This window comes from Carassius gibelio, chromosome A1 (genome assembly GCF_023724105.1).
Source record: "Carassius gibelio isolate Cgi1373 ecotype wild population from Czech Republic chromosome A1, carGib1.2-hapl.c, whole genome shotgun sequence".
In the NCBI taxonomy this organism is placed as follows: Eukaryota; Metazoa; Chordata; class Actinopteri; order Cypriniformes; family Cyprinidae; genus Carassius; species Carassius gibelio.
This window is the reverse complement of record NC_068371.1, coordinates 19,903,466-19,920,288: the sequence shown is the minus strand read 5'-3', so window position 1 is coordinate 19,920,288 and position 16,823 is coordinate 19,903,466. Positions and strand designations below refer to the sequence as shown.

Below are 16,823 nucleotides of genomic sequence, written 5' to 3'. Positions count from 1 at the left end.
TCTAAAGACCTGTGTGATGTTTAGTTGTGAAGATCTTGAGTTTTTGTTAAAAGGCGTGTCCATGGCGCCGTGACGAAGTTCGATGTCTCGCCATGGGAATAAAATATGTTATAACTCAGGCATAAAATGTCCGATCTTCCCCAAACTTCACGTGTGTGATAAGGGTCCTGGCCTGAACACATATGAAGGCAAATATTCCATTGGGTGTGGCAAAATGGCTCGATAGCGCCACCTATACACTTTCAACGGAGTGCATATGCACTTTCAACGGAGTGTGCCTCGAGCTATGTTTCACGTACATGTACAAAAATCGGTACACACATGTAACACACCAATACCTACAAAAAAGTCTCATGGTACAAAATCCGAATCCCAACAGGAAGTCAGTTATTTAGAATTTTCTCTGCAAAATTGGTGTTGTTTTTGCCATTTTCAGGGGTTGTACTTTAACTAACTCCTCCTAGAGATTTATTCATATCTTCACCAAACTTGGTCAGTGTAATCTAAAGGCCTTTGCATTGTTAAATTGCGAAGATCTTGAGGTTTCGTTAAAGGACGTGTCCATGGCGGCCTGACAAATTTTGATATATTGCGATGAAAAGGAAGTTGCTGTAACTCAGACATACAATTTCCAATCTGCGCCAAACTTCACATGTTAGTTAAGACTTCTGCCCTTAACAGATCTACATGCCCATATTCAGTTATAGTAATAGCGCCACCTGCTGGCAACAGGAAGTGTCATGTTTTAGGCTGCGACAAACTACTCCTATAATTTTTTTGAGATTAACATATATTTTGTGGTCAGTCTAATCTAAACGCCTGTGCAATGTTAACTTTTGGAGATCTTGAGTTTTTGTTAAAGGGTGTTTCCATGGCGCAATGACAAAGTTTGATGTCTTGCCACAGCAAGAGAAGTTGTTGTAACTCAAGCATAAAATGTTCAATCTTCCCCAAACTTCACATGTTTGATAAAAGTCCTGGCCTGAACACATCTGAAGGCCAATATTCCATTATAATGATAGCGTCACCTGCTGGCAACAGGAAGATTGGCACATATATGGGATATACTTTGATATATTCAACTTTTATTTAGGACATTAAATGCATATTTCTCAACGTTCACCTTTTTACTAAAGCCACACGATGGCGGTGAGCCCGGGTGCGAGGGCCCGTTCATCGCTGCTTGCAGCTTTAATTAGGGCCCGAGCACCGATGGTGTGAGGACCCTCTTGGAATTGCTCCGTTTATTATTATTATTATTATTATTAGGGCCCGAGCACCGATGGTGTGAGGACCCTCTTGGAATTGCTCCGTTTATTATTATTATTATTATTATTATTATTATTATTATTATTCTTCTTCTCCAAAATGAATCGCATTTTTGAGGGCCTAAACATGCTCGAAAAGTCATGAAACTTTGCACACACCTCAGAACTGGCGAAAATTTACATCTGATATGGGTTTCAGAAGTGGGTGTGGCAAAATGGCTCAACAGCGCCACCTATACACGTTCAACGGTGTGCGCCTCGAGCTATGTTTCATGTACATGTATGAAAATCGGTATACACATGTAACTCTCCAATACCTACAAAAAAGTCTCTTGGAGCAAAATCCGAAACCCAACAGGAAGTCGGTTATTACTAATATTATGAGCAAATTTTGTGTCATTTTTGTCATTTCCATGCGTTGTATTTTAACGAACTCCTCCTAGAGATTCATTCAGATCAACACCAAATTTGGTATGCCTAATCTGAAGGCCTTTGCGATGTTAAATTGCGAAGCTTTTGAGTTTTCGTTAATGGGCGTGTCCGTGGCGGCCTGGCGAATTTCGATGATTCGCCATGAAACAGGAAGTTGCTATAACTCAGACATACAATGACCAATCTGCCCCAAACTTCACATGTTTGATGAGACTCCTGACCTGAACAGATTGACATGCCCATATTCAGTTATAGTCATAGCGCCACCTTTTGGCAACAGGAAGTGACATATTTTACACTGCGATGAACTACTCCTAGAAATTTTATGACATCAATGTATTTTTTGTGGTCAGTCTAATCTAAAGCCCTGTGCGATGTTAAGTTGTGAAGATCTTGAGTTTTCGTTAAAAGGCGTGTCCATGGCGCCGTCACGAAGTTCGATGTCTCGCCATGGGAATAAAAGATGTTATAACTCAGGCATAAAATGTCCGATCTTCCCCAAACTTCACATGTGTGATAAGAGTCCTGGCCTGAACACATCTGAAGGCCAAAATTCCATCAGGTGTGGCAAAATGGCTCGATAGCGCCACCTATACACTTTCAACAGAGTGCGCCTCGAGCTATGTTTCACGTACATGTACAAAAATTGGTACACACATGTAACACACCAATACCTACAAAAAAGTCTCTTGGTACGAAATCCGAATCCCAACAGGAAGTCGGTTATTTAGAATTTTCTCTGCAATATTGGCGTTGTTTTTGCCATTTTCAGGGGTTGTACTTTAACGAACTCCTCCTAGAGATTTATTCAGATCAACACCAAACCTGGTCAGTGTAATCTTAAGCCCTTTGCGATGTTAAATTGCGAAGATCTTTAGATTTCGTTAAAGGGCGTGTCCATGGTGGCCTGACAAATTTCGATGTTTCGCCATGAAAAAGGAAGTTGTTGTAACTCAGACATACAATGTCCAATCTGCCCCAAACTTCACATGTTAGATAAAACTTCTGCCCTTAACAGATCTACATGCCCACATTCAGTTATAGTCATAGCGCCACCTATTGGCAACAGGAAGTGACATGTTTTACAATGCGACAAACTACTCCTATAATTTTTTTGAGATTAACATATATTTTGTGGTCAGTCTAATCTAAAGGCCTGTGCAATGTTAACTTTTGGAGATCTTGAGTTTTTGTTAAAGGGCGTTTCCATGGCGACATGACAAAATTTGATGTCTTGCCACAGCAAGAGAAGTTGTTGTAACTCAAGCATAAAATGTTCAATCTTCCCCAAACTTCACATGTTCGATAAGAGTCCTGGCCTGAACACATCTGAAGGCCAATATTCCATTATAATGATAGCGCCACCTGCTGGCAACGGTAAGATTGGCACATATATGGGATATACTTTGATATATTCCACTTATATTTAGGACATTAAATGCATATTTCTCAACGTTCACCTTTTTACTAAAGCAACACGATGGCGGTGAGCCCGGGTGCGAGGGCCCGTTCATCGCTGCTTGCAGCTTTAATTATTATTATTATTATTATTATTATTCTTCTTCTCCAAAATGAATCGCATTTTTGAGGGCCTAAACATGCTCGAAAAGTCATGAAACTTTGCACACACCTCAGAACTGGCGAAAATTTACGTCTGATATGGGTTTCAGAAGTGGGTGTGGCAAAATGGCTCAACAGCGCCACCTATACACGTTCAACGGTGTGCGCCTCGAGCTACGTTTCATGTACATGTATGAAAATCGGTATACACATGTAACTCTCCAATACCTACAAAAAAGTCTCTTGGAGCAAAATCCGAAACCCAACAGGAAGTCGGTTATTACTAATATTATGAGCAAATTTTGTGTCATTTTTGTCATTTCCATGCGTTGTATTTTAACGAACTCCTCCTAGAGATTCATTCAGATCAACACCAAATTTGGTATGCCTAATCTGAAGGCCTTTGCGATGTTAAATTGCGAAGCTTTTGAGTTTTCGTTAATGGGCGTGTCCTTGGCGGCCTGGCGAATTTCGATGATTCGCCATGAAACAGGAAGTTGCTATAACTCAGACATACAATGACCAATCTGCCCCAAACTTCACATGTTTGATGAGACTCCTGACCTGAACAGATTGACATGCCCATATTCAGTTATAGTCATAGCGCCACCTATTGGCAACAGGAAGTGACATATTTTACACTACGATGAACTAATCCTAGAAATTTTATGACATCAATGTATTTTTTGTGGTCAGTCTAATCTAAAGCCCTGTGCGATGTTAAGTTGTGAAGATCTTGAGTTTTCGTTAAAAGGCGTGTCCATGGCGCCGTCACGAAGTTCGATGTCTCGCCATGGGAATAAAAGATGTTATAACTCAGGCATAAAATGTCCGATCTTCCCCAAACTTCACATGTGTGATAAGAGTCCTGGCCTGAACACATCTGAAGGCCAAAATTCCATCAGGTGTGGCAAAATGGCTCGATAGCGCCACCTATACACTTTCAACAGAGTGCGCCTCGAGCTATGTTTCACGTACATGTACAAAAATCGGTATACACATGTAACACACCAATACCTACAAAAAAGTCTCTTGGTACGAAATCCGAATCCCAACAGGAAGTCGGTTATTTAGAATTTTCTCTGCAATATTGGCGTTGTTTTTGCCATTTTCAGGGGTTGTACTTTAACGAACTCCTCCTAGAGATTTATTCAGATCAACACCAAACCTGGTCAGTGTAATCTTAAGCCCTTTGCGATGTTAAATTGCGAAGATCTTTAGATTTCGTTAAAGGGCGTGTCCATGGTGGCCTGACAAATTTCGATGTTTCGCCATGAAAAAGGAAGTTGCTGTAACTCAGACATACAATGTCCAATCTGCCCCAAACTTCACATGTTAGATAAAACTTCTGCCCTTAACAGATCTACATGCCCACATTCAGTTATAGTCATAGCGCCACCTATTGGCAACAGGAAGTGACATGTTTTACGCTGCGACAAACTACTCCTATAATTTTTTTGAGATTAACATATATTTTGTGGTCAGTCTAATCTAAAGGCCTGTGCAATGTTAACTTTTGGAGATCTTGAGTTTTTGTTAAAGGGCGTTTCCATGGTGCCATGACAAAATTTGATGTCTTGCCACAGCAAGAGAAGTTGTTGTAACTCAAGCATAAAATGTTCAATCTTCCCCAAACTTCACATGTTCGATAAGAGTCCTGGCCTGAACACATCTGAAGGCCAATATTCCATTATAATGATAGCGCCACCTGCTGGCAACGGTAAGATTGGCACATATATGGGATATACTTTGATATATTCCACTTATATTTAGGACATTAAATGCATATTTCTCAACGTTCACCTTTTTACTAAAGCAACACGATGGCGGTGAGCCCGGGTGCGAGGGCCCGTTCATCGCTGCTTGCAGCTTTAATTATTATTATTAGGGCTCAAGCCCGAAGGGGCGAAGAGCCCTATTGTTCTTCTAAGGATTATTCTTCTTCTTCTTATTATTTTTTTTATTTTTTATTAAACCTTCCGGGGGTTTTTGGAGGCCTTAACATGCTCAAAAACTCTTGAAAATTGGCACACACATTGGAATCTGCGGCCATCAGGACGCCACAGAGACTGGGACCCGGGCGTGGCACAGGGGCTCTACAGCGCCCCCTGGAACACATTCAGAAATCTTGAACCATAGCTCACACACACTTTCATGTATTTATATGAAACTCAGTACACTTATAGATCTCATTGAGCCGAACAACTTTCGCACTCTATGTCATAGGCTCCGCCCAACAGGAAGTCAGCTATTTAGGGCTGTTTATAAAAAGCATGCTCTGGAATTTGATATACTTGTCATAGGTCTTTTACTTGATTGCCACCAAACTCGGTCAACATGATCTCAAGACATTGGGGATGGAAAATTGCGAGGGGATTTTTGATATCTCTAACAGTTTGCCCGTGGCGAGGCGTTGAAATTATGGCGAGAAATGAGAAACAGGAAATGTCTAATAACATCCACATACATTTCCTGAATTTGATCAAACTTCATTGGTTTGTTCGTTGTATGATACTGATCGTATATATGTGACTATTAAGAGTCAACATTATAGCGCCACCAACTGGCAGCAGGAAGTGTGTCATTTTCCAAATGCTTTGAATTCAGCATCTTATTTTTACTCTATTTACTTAAAACTTCATCAGAATAATGACAAAACAAGGCCGATGTAAATCTGTTGTGGGGATATTGATATCTGATATAGTGTTGCCATGGCAACGTGTCAAAATTGAATGTTCTCTTATGGTGAGTTTGAGGCAGACAACAAGCTCAGATTTACATGAAACTCAAAACACATATCAGTATTAGTGATAGCTAGACAATGGCAAAAGCTTTTAAAAGGGCGTGAAGGAGGCACTCTATAGCGCCACCTTTTGTCAAAAGTGGGGGGGTTAGTTTTAGCTACAGACGCCAAACTTGGTACATAAATTGTTCTTTTCAAGACGGACAACTTTCTAATTCACAGTCATCAGCTACGACCAACAGGAAGTCGGCTATTTTGATTTGAATATTTAAATTGAGCTCTGATTTAATGCATACTCCTCACAGGAAATGTTCACTATACTCACCAAACTTTGTCTACATGTTGAAAAAACATTGAGGAACTTAAATTGCGAACGGATTTTGGTTAGCTTGAACGGTTTTGTCGTGGTGATTTTTTGAAATGACAGTAAAAAGGGAATCATTAATTGTCTTGTATTTTTAAATTGCAGCTTCCAAACACTTAAAAAAAAAATTATACAGAGATCAAATCATTCTGAGGACATATGCATAGTTTCATGACTTTACAACACTGTATGATTAAAAGAAAATTAAAAAACTGTCAGACATCTCAACTCACTCTGTCCCTCTGTTTGAGGAATGTATGTGTGCTGAATGAGTGTGTGTGTGTGTCTGTGAATGGGGGATGGGCATGAGCTGAGTGGCAGACACAATGAGAGAGAGAAAGAGAGAGAGAGAGAGAGAGAGAGACTTAATCATCTCTTTAATCACCAGAAAAAAAAAAAGTATTTTAAATTGCTGTTTTCATTACAGCTTAAGAAATCTCTTAGGCCTTATCCTTTTCTGACAGTTTCAGGAATTAAAAACAAAATTCTAAAAATACTTATTTGTGCTGCAAATAATAATTTCAATCTCATTTGATACTGACCTATTCCATCCTGTGACATGACATTTATCTTAATTTACATAATCTCATGGATGTAACAGTAAAACTGTTCAGCTCACAGATGAAGACTAAGCTGTAATGCAAGCAGAACTTTCACAAATGCTTGTAAATCATTTAAGGGATTTGGTAACACTGTAAAATAATGTCTAATTTGTTAACATTAGTAAATGCATTGGTAACACTTTATAATAACTGCACTCATTAGTAAATAGTCAGTTCATGCTTTATAAAGTCTTGTCCAACCTAAAAGGTCATTAATAAGCAGCTTATAAATACAGCTATAAATAGCTTGATCTTGGTTTATAAGCACATTTATTAAAAAGGAGAGTAAAGGGTCAGTTATCTTCCTATGAAAAATAAAAAAAATGAAAATAAACAAACAACAACACAGATTAATACAGAACTCAGAAATGTTATTGTGGATTTATGATCAAATCAGTCTGTAAATGAATCATACTCCTCCAAGAAGACACAAGTAGTTCACACCAAACTTTTTCAACATGATGCCAATATACTGAAGATGTTAAATTGCGAATGGGTTTAAGATACCTTAAATGGTGTGGCCATAGCGATTTATTAAAGTAACATAAAAAAATACAATAGTTATTTTACTATATCTTTAACATTCTTTATTCCAACTCTTCATAATTTTTTATATACGTAGAAGTCATCATTTGAAAGAAGCACAGTAAGTTTCATAGCTTTATCATGTCCAGGAGCCAGCATAAAATTAAAACTATCATAACATATAAATCAAGCTTGCAATTCTTAGTACCAATAATGGCCACCAGATGGAGCTATAGGATTACTTTTAAATAATTATTGTAGAAACGAATATGATTTAAATCATTTATAGAAATCTTTCAAAGAAAAATATGTATTTGATAAAATTGATAAAATTACCCTCACTTAATTAGAATAATATGCTGAAGTATTGTGAAATGCTGTGTATTAAGAATAATTCTTTATAGGCTTTATGGACAGATAAGTTTGGAGTGACTCTTGAAGGATCAGTACCACATCCTCTTTTACCACTGTTTAAAGAATTTATCTTACAGAACAGGTGTGAATGAATTTTGGATGGTGATTTTTTGAAATAACAGTAAAAAAGGAACCAGTAAATGTCTTTTATTTTTTTGAGTGCAGCATCTAAACACTTCAACAAAATGTACACATAGAAGACAAGTCATGCTGAGGAAATATGCATAGTTTCATGACTATACAACACTATATGGATGAGAGAAAATTAAAAAACTACCATACATCTGATGTCACTCTGTCCCTCTGTCACTGTGGGTAATGTGTGTGTGTGTTTGTGTGTTAAGTGTTTGTGTGTTAAGTGTGTGTGCTGAGTTTGTGTGAATGTGTGGGAGAGGGGATGGGCTTGCTGTCAGAGAGAGAGAGAGAGAGAGAGAGAGGGAGGGAGACTTAATCATCTCTTTAATCACCAGCAGAAAAAAAATAAGCAATTTTGTGTTGTTGTTGTTGTTGTTTTTTCATCATTACAGCTTAAGAAATATCTTAGGCCTCAACATCAACTGTTGCTGCTTTATATAGCCTTCTCCCAAAATTAATAGTCATTAGTAAGCATTTTATAAATACAGCTATAATTAAATTGTTCATGGTTTATATGCACATTTATTTTGAGGAGATTAAAGGCTGTAATCTAACTAAAAAAATAATAATAATACAAAAAAAATAAACAAACACAGAACTCAGAAACATTTATTTCAAGATGCAATAAAAGAAACCTGTACAATATATATATCTATATATATATATCTATATATATATATATATATATATATATATATATATATATATATATATATATATATATATATATATATATATATACATTTGCATAAGTTTATATTAATTTATTTATCAAGTGTACAGACAATAATAATAATAATAATAATAATAATAATAATAATAATAATAATAATTATAATAATAATAATAATGCATTTTATTTAAGGAGCCTTTCAAACCACTCAAGGTCACCGTACAACAAGTAACAACAGTAACAATATTAAAACAAAAAATAACAGCAAATAACAATGTCAATAAAAAAACGCAATAATATTAGAATAGCACAACATATTGTGGAATACTATATTAAGACTTTATATATAGGCTTTATGAACAGATAGGTTTTGAGAGATTCTTAAAGTACTAGCATCACCTCCTCTTGTACGACGGTTTGAGGAATATATCTTCCAGATAGTACCGCCGCTCCCTATATGCAGAATACGCAGTCTTCGTAGGGCACCAACTCCCAGAGGGGGCACCATCCCAGTAGCTCAAAAAAAAATAAAACATGCGCCATTCTCCCATCCGCGCTCCTGACCGCTCGGACATTTGCGGATGAATGTTCGTAATTGATGGATGGACATCTATGCCCGGGTAAAAGACATCAGCAATCCGGCACAGAGAAAAGAAAAATAAAGTAAAAAACAAAACAAAAACAGGCATAAATTTGGCTTGACATTGGACATTCACGAGTCTCAAATTTAGGGACCTTCTCTAAAGTTACATGTGATATTGTTATACACTTTTCTAACATCAGTAGCATTTGAAGAGAATTACTTACAGTCATAAAAAGAACTGTAATTGTTCATCTACGTGACAGCTATAATGCACAATTAAATTGAATGTTTGATATTTATTAAAACAAACTGTAAGTCATATATAAATTATGCTACTTTTTCACCTGGACTCAATAGCATTTGAGGAGAAAGACTTGCAGTCATAAAACAATTTTAATGTGTTAATTTAGGTGTCAGCTACAATGCACACCTTATACATTTATATATATATTAAAATAAAGTGTTACTAAAGTTATATATATTGTTCTGTGTATGTGATTTCAAAGTCTAGATGGGTCGGATTAACCCTTTAACTGCCGTATCCCTTCAAAACTTGATTGCCAGAGGGTTACTGTAAATGCTTATGCCCGCTGGGCACAGTTTTCCCGATGCCACCGGGGTGGCGTTGCACTGACGGCTTGAGCCCGCCATCGCTGCTTGCAGCTATATTTAGGGCTCAAGCCCAAAGGGCGAGAGGCCTATTGTTTTCCTTAGGATTATTTTTTATTATTATTATTATTATTATTATTATTATTATTATTTTTTTCCAACGTCTCGGGGGCTTTTGGGGCCCTTAACGTGCTTAAAAAGTCTTGAAAATTGGCACACAGATTGGAACCTGCGGCCATTAGGGCCGGGCAGAGACTGATACACGGGCGTGGCACAGGGGCTCTACAGCGCCCCCTGGAATATGGAGGGCCATATATCATACATTCTTGCTCGTAGACGTATGAAACTCGGTACACATATAAATCTCATCAATCCAAACAACTTTTGTATTGCATATCATAGGCTCCGCCCAACAGGAAGTTGGCTATTTAGGGTTTAGTATTCAAATTTTTCGTCAAAGTTGTGGGGGCTTTTGGGGTCCTTAACATACTCAAAAACTCTTGAAAATTCGCGCACACTTTGGAATCTGTGGCCTTTAGGAGCCTGCAGAGGCTGGGACCCGGGCGTGGCACAGGGGCTCTACGGCGCCCCCTGGAACACAGTCAGAAATGTTGATGTATAGCTCACACATACTTGCACATATTCATATGAAACTCAGTACACATATAGATCTCATCGTGCCGAACAACTTTCATATTGCATGTCATAGGCTCCACCCAACAGGAAGTCAGCTATTTAGAGTTATGTAAAAAGCGCATGCTCTGGAATTTGAAATACTTGTCATAGGTTTTTTTCTCGATTGCCGCCAAACTCGGTCAACATGATCTCAAGACACTGGGGATGAAAAATTGCCAGGGGATTTTTGATATCTCGAACGGTTTGCTCGTGGCGAGGCGTTGAAATTATGGCAAGAAATTAGAAACAGGAAGTGTCTAATACCATCCACATACATTTCCTGATTTTAATCAAACTTCATCAGATTATTCGTTGTATAATGTCGATCGCATATATGTGACTATTAGGAGTCAAAGTTATAGCGCCACCAACTGGCAGAAGGAAGTGTGTCATTTTCAAAATGATTTGAATTCAGCATCTTATTATTACTCGATTTGCTTCAAACTTCATCAGAATAATGTTAAAACACAGCCGATATAAATCTGCAAGGGGGATATTGATATCTAAAAAATTGTTGCCGTGGCAACATGTCAAACTGGAATACTTCTCAGGTGATTTTGAGGCAAATAACATACTTAGAATTTCACAAAACTCTGAACACACATCAGTATTTCTGATAGGAACTTAAATTGTGAATGGATTTTGGATAGCTTGAATGGTTTTGCCGTGGTGATTTTTTTAAATGACCTTACAAAGGGAATCATTATTGTATTTTTAAATTGCAGCTTCCAAACACGTCAAATAATTTTTTCATACAGATGAAAAAGTCATTCTGAGGAAATATGCATAGTTTCACGACTTTACAACACTGTATGGATAACAGAAAATTAAAAAACTGTCAGACATCTCATCTCACGCTGTCCCTCTGTTTGAGTATATGTGCTTCAGACTTCCATTGTCTGAGAGAAATAGCGCCCCTACAGGTTCAATTCCCGAACTTTTACTTTCACTTTTAAATCGGTTAAAAATACAAACAAATACTTAGATTTAATTCACACTGACAAGCTAAACCAACATATCTGATTATTACCGGTTCAGGGCTCATGGATAAATTATTTCTGGCCAGAGATACGTGAGAAATAGGAGAGATGAATCACCGCTGTGATCACGAGCGTCTGGAGTAAAGAGCTCAGAGAAAACGAATTTATTCCTGTTTTAAAGCTTTTAAAAATAAATTATTACAGCGATATCACACAATCAACCAATTAGAACACACCAAGAGCTAAATTAAGATGTTTTTGAACTGTTTGTGTGAAAATGAAATATTTGTGGCTGCCTATCTGAAATCACCGCCTCCGATCAGCGCGTACAGTGTCCAGCTCAAAACAAACGAATTTATTCTTGTTTAAGAGCTTTTTTAAATAAAATATTACCACAAATGCACACAATAAACCCATTGTAACACAACAAGAGCTAAATGCAGGTGTTTGTGACCTGTTTAAGTGTGCAAGACTATTTGAAAGCGCGACTGGCAGAATAACATGTATCTCTGGAGCTGCAGGATTCTGCCTTTCGTCCTACGAACGAACACATCACGGACAAGATTATTTCAAAACACATAATAGCTTGGCGACTATAAACGAAAACAGCCACATGAACATAAACTGGATCTACTGGATTTGAATATTAAAGTGACCACATTTACCACTTGTTTCTGTCTTCAATTTTAATCTATATAAAAAAGGAAACTCATTCGACTTGGCTGCTTTTTTAATGTGTGCGTATTTATTTATTTATCTTTTTATACATTTTGTATAATTTCATAGTTTGTGTATTACAATTATAAAAACAAAAATAAAATTAGCCACTCACATAGAAATAGCTTAGGCCTTAACCTTTTTCTGACAGTTTTAGGGATTTTTAAAAATCCTAAAAAAACCTTATTTGTGCTGCAAATAATAATTTCAAACTCATTTGATACTGACCTATGACATCCTGTGACATTATATTTATTTTAATTTACATAATCTCATGGATGTAACAGTAAATCTGTTCAGCTCACAGATCAATACTAAGCTGTAATGCAAGCAGAACTTTCACAAATGCTTATGAGTCATTTAAGGATTTGATAACACTGTAAAATAATGTCTAATTTGTTAACATTAGCAAATTCATTGATAACACTTTATAATAACTGCACTCATTATTAAATAGTCAGTTCATGCTTTATAAAGCCTTGTCCCAATATCAATAGTCAGTAGTAAGCAGTTTATAAATACAGCTATAAATAGCTTGTCCTTGGTTTATAAGCACATTTATTAAAAATGAGAGTAAGTTATCTTCCTATGAAAAATAAAAGATAAAAATAAACAAACAACAACACAGATTGATACAGAACTCAGAAATTTTATTGTGGATTTATGATAAAGCCTGCAAATGAATTCATACTCCTACTCATACTACTCCATACTCCTTTTTCAACATTATGCCTATATACTGAGATGTTAAATTGTGAATGGGTTTAGGATAGCTTAAATGGTGTTGCCATAGAGATTTATTAAAGTAACATAAAAAAATACAATAGTTATTTTACTATATCTTTACAATTTTTCATTCTAAATCTTCATAATTTTTTATATAAGTAGAAGTCCTCATTTGAAGGAAGCACAGTAAGTTTCATAGCTTTATCACTTTCAAGAGCCAGCATAAAATTTAAACTATCATAACTTATAAATCAAGCTTGCAATTCTTAGTACCTATAATGGCCACCAGAGGGAGCTATAGGATTACTTTTAAATAATTATTGTAGAAACGAGTATGATTTAAATCATTTATAGAAATCTTTCAAAAAAAATGAATTGTATATATTTTACTGATAAAATGACCCTCACTTAATTAGAATAACAAGCTGAAGTATTTTGAACTGTATATTAAGAATAATTCTTTATAGGCTTTATGGACAGATACGTTTTGAGTGACTCTTGAAGGTTCAGCACCACATCCTCTTTTACCACTGTTTAAAGAATTAATCTTACAGAATAGGTGTGAATGAATTTTGGATAGCTTGAATGGTTTTGCCGTGATGATTTTTTGAAATAATAGTAAAAAAGGAACCAGTAAATGTCTTTTTATTTTTTCAAAGTGCAGCTTCTAAACACTTAAAAAAAAAAAAATGTACACATAGAAGACCAGTCATTCTGAGGCATATTTCCTCAGAATGACTGGTCTCATGACCATAGTTTCATGACTATACAACACTGTATGGATGATAGAAAATTAAAAAAAACTATCATACATCTGATGTCACTCTGTCCCTCTGTCACTGTGGGTAATGTGTGTGTGTGTGTTTGTGTGTGTGTTAAGTGAATTAGGTGTGAAACTATCAGGGAGCATTTAGTCTCCAGCGCCAACATTTTACAGAACTGCCACTTTCCTGGAGTCTCCAGAATTACTCTGTGTCAGGCTCTGAGAGACTTAAGATTCCAAAAAATGATTTAATTAGAATACCATGAAGTATTGTGAAATACTATATATTAAGTCTTTATATATAGGCTTTATGAACAGATTAGAGTGACTCGTGAAGGACCAGCACCACCTCCTCTTGTTCGATGGTTTGAGGAATATATCTTCCAGAATCCAGGATTAAGATTTAGGAGCTCATTTTTATTCCACCTCCTTTCCTGAAAGTCTGTCTTGCAGAATTGACTAAAAATTAATCTTCACATTAATTACTAATTATTTTGCAATTCTTTTTGTCAGTTCTTCTTGACCTGCTTTTTTCTTCTTCTTTTCTGACCTCATGACCCAGTCAGTATTTTTTGTACAATGGTCAAGTCTTAACTTATCCATTTCTGTATTGCATTTGTGTTTGATATTTCTCATGGGTATTTCATAATTTTCGACCTTACAGTTTGAGTTAAAAGTCTATTTTAGCGCATTTCATCTGTAAAAGAAAACATGCCTAATAATTCTGCACACATGAATATAAGGAGTTTTTCTCTTCCAGCTTTCCTGGACTATTGTATAGCACTCATAAATGATTAAATAAAAAATAATGGTAGTTATTAAGATTGATATGGTTTGGAATTGGTAAAATGTGCTTGGAAAAAAATCACAATAAAACAATGTTTTAATGTTTAAGTTTGGAATATTAACTGACATGAATGAATGCTATATAAATATTGTTCATGTTAACATAATGTTTAGAAATGAAATATTATTGTAAAGTGTCACTAAAGTTATATATATTGTTCTGTGAATGTGATTTTAAAGTCTTGATGATTCTGATTAACCCTTTAACTGCCTTATCCTTTAAAACCTCACTGCCAGAGAGAGAGAGAGAGAGAGAGAGAGAGACCTAATCATCCCTTTAATAATCAGGAAAAAAAAAAAATCTGTATTTTAAATTGTTATTGTTTTTGTTGTTGCTAATGGTGGTGTTTTTTCCTTTCATTACAGGTTAAGAAATCTCTTAGGCCTTATCCTTTTCTGACAGTTTTAGGGATTTGAAAACATCCTAAGAATCCTTATTTGTGCTGCAAATAATAATTTCAAACTCATTTGATACTGACCTATGACAACCTGTGACGTGACATGACATTTATTAATCTCATGGATGTAACAGTAAAACTCTTCAACTGACAGATAAAGCTGCAATGCAAGCAAAACTATTTCACAAATGCTTATAAGTCATTAAAATCATTACAAAACACTAATAATTTATTTAAGGATTTGGTAACACTGTAAAATAATGTCTAATTTGTTAACATTAGTAAATGCATTGGTAACACTTCATAATAACTGCACTCATTAGCTAAGCATTAGTAAATAGTTCATGATTATAAAGCCTTTTCCCTTAATAATAGTCATTATTAAGCAGTAATACATCTATAAATAAATTGTTCTTGGTTTAAAAGCACATATATTACAAAATAGATTAAAGTCTCAGTTGTCTTATAAAATAAATGAATAAACACAACCCAGTTTGATTCAGAATTCAGAAATATTTATTTCAAGATGCAATAAAAGGAAACTGTACACTTGAATAGGTTTTGAGCGATTCATGAAGGACTAGCATCACCTTCTCTTGTACGATGGTTTGAGGAATATATCTTCCAGATAGTACTGCTGCTCCCTATATGCAGAGTATGCAGTCTTCGTAGGGCACCAACTCCCAGAGGGGGCACCATCCCAGTTGCTCAAAAAAAAAAAAAAAATATGCGCCATTCTCCCATCTGTGCTCGCGACCGCTCACACCTCATGTTTGCGGCTGAATGTTCGTAATTGATGGATGGACATCTATGCCTGGGTATAGGACATCAGCAATCCGGCACAGAGAAAAGAAATCTAAAGAAAAAAAACAGGCATAAAGTTGTCTTGACATTGGACATTCGAGAGTCTCAAATTTAGGGCCGGTCTCTAAAGTTACATGTGATATTGTTATACACTTTTCTAATGTCAGTAGCATTTGAAGAGAATGACTTACAGTCATAAAAACAACTGTAATTGTCCATCTAGGTGACAGCTATAATGCACAATTAATTTGAATGTTTCATATTTATTACAACAAACTGTAAGTCATATGTAAATTATGCTACTTTTTCACATGGGCTCAAATGCAAATTTGAAGCTCAATAGCATTTGAGAAGAAAGACTTGCAGTCATAAAACAATTGTAATGTGTTCATATAGGTGTCAGCTACAATGCACACCTTATACATTTTTTATAAATATAAAAATAAAGTGTTACTAAAGTTATATATATATTGTTCTGTGTATGTGATTTCAAAGTCTAGATTGGTCGGATTAACACTTTAACTGCCGCATCCCTTAAAACTTGATTGTCAGAGGGTTACTGTAAATTCTTATGCCCGCTGGGCACAGTTTTCCCGATGCCACCGGGGTGGCGTTGCACTGATGGCTTGAGCCCGACATCGCTGCTTGCAGCTATATTTAGGGCTCAAGCCTGGAGGGCGAGAGCCCTATTGTTTTCCTTAGGATTATTTTTTTTTTTTTTTTTTTTTTTTTTTATTCTTCTAATTTTTTTCTAAGGTTTCGGGGGCTTTTGGGGCCCTTAACATGCTCAAAAACTCTTGAAAATTGGCACACACCTTGGAACCTGCGGCCATTAGGGCCGGGCAGAGTCTGATACACGGGCGTGGCACAGGGGCTCTACAGCGCCCCCTGTAGTACCGAGGGCCATATATCATGCATACTTGCACGTATACATATGAAACTTGGTACATATATATAACTCATCAAACCAAACAACTTTCACACTGCATGTCATAAGCTCCGCCCA

At 36.2% G+C, this 16,823-nt stretch overlaps 1 long non-coding RNA gene across 2 annotated transcripts in view; it reads right to left on the bottom strand.

Annotated features, from left to right (window-relative positions):
• Positions 1-364: 364 nt before the first annotated feature.
• Positions 365-16,823, bottom strand: part of LOC128017015 (uncharacterized) — a 216,920-nt gene continuing 200,461 nt past the window's right edge. For both annotated transcript variants that reach the window (XR_008184360.1, XR_008184346.1), the window contains one exon: positions 365-3,065. This is a non-coding gene — a long non-coding RNA (uncharacterized LOC128017015). The remainder of the gene's footprint in view (positions 3,066-16,823) is intronic.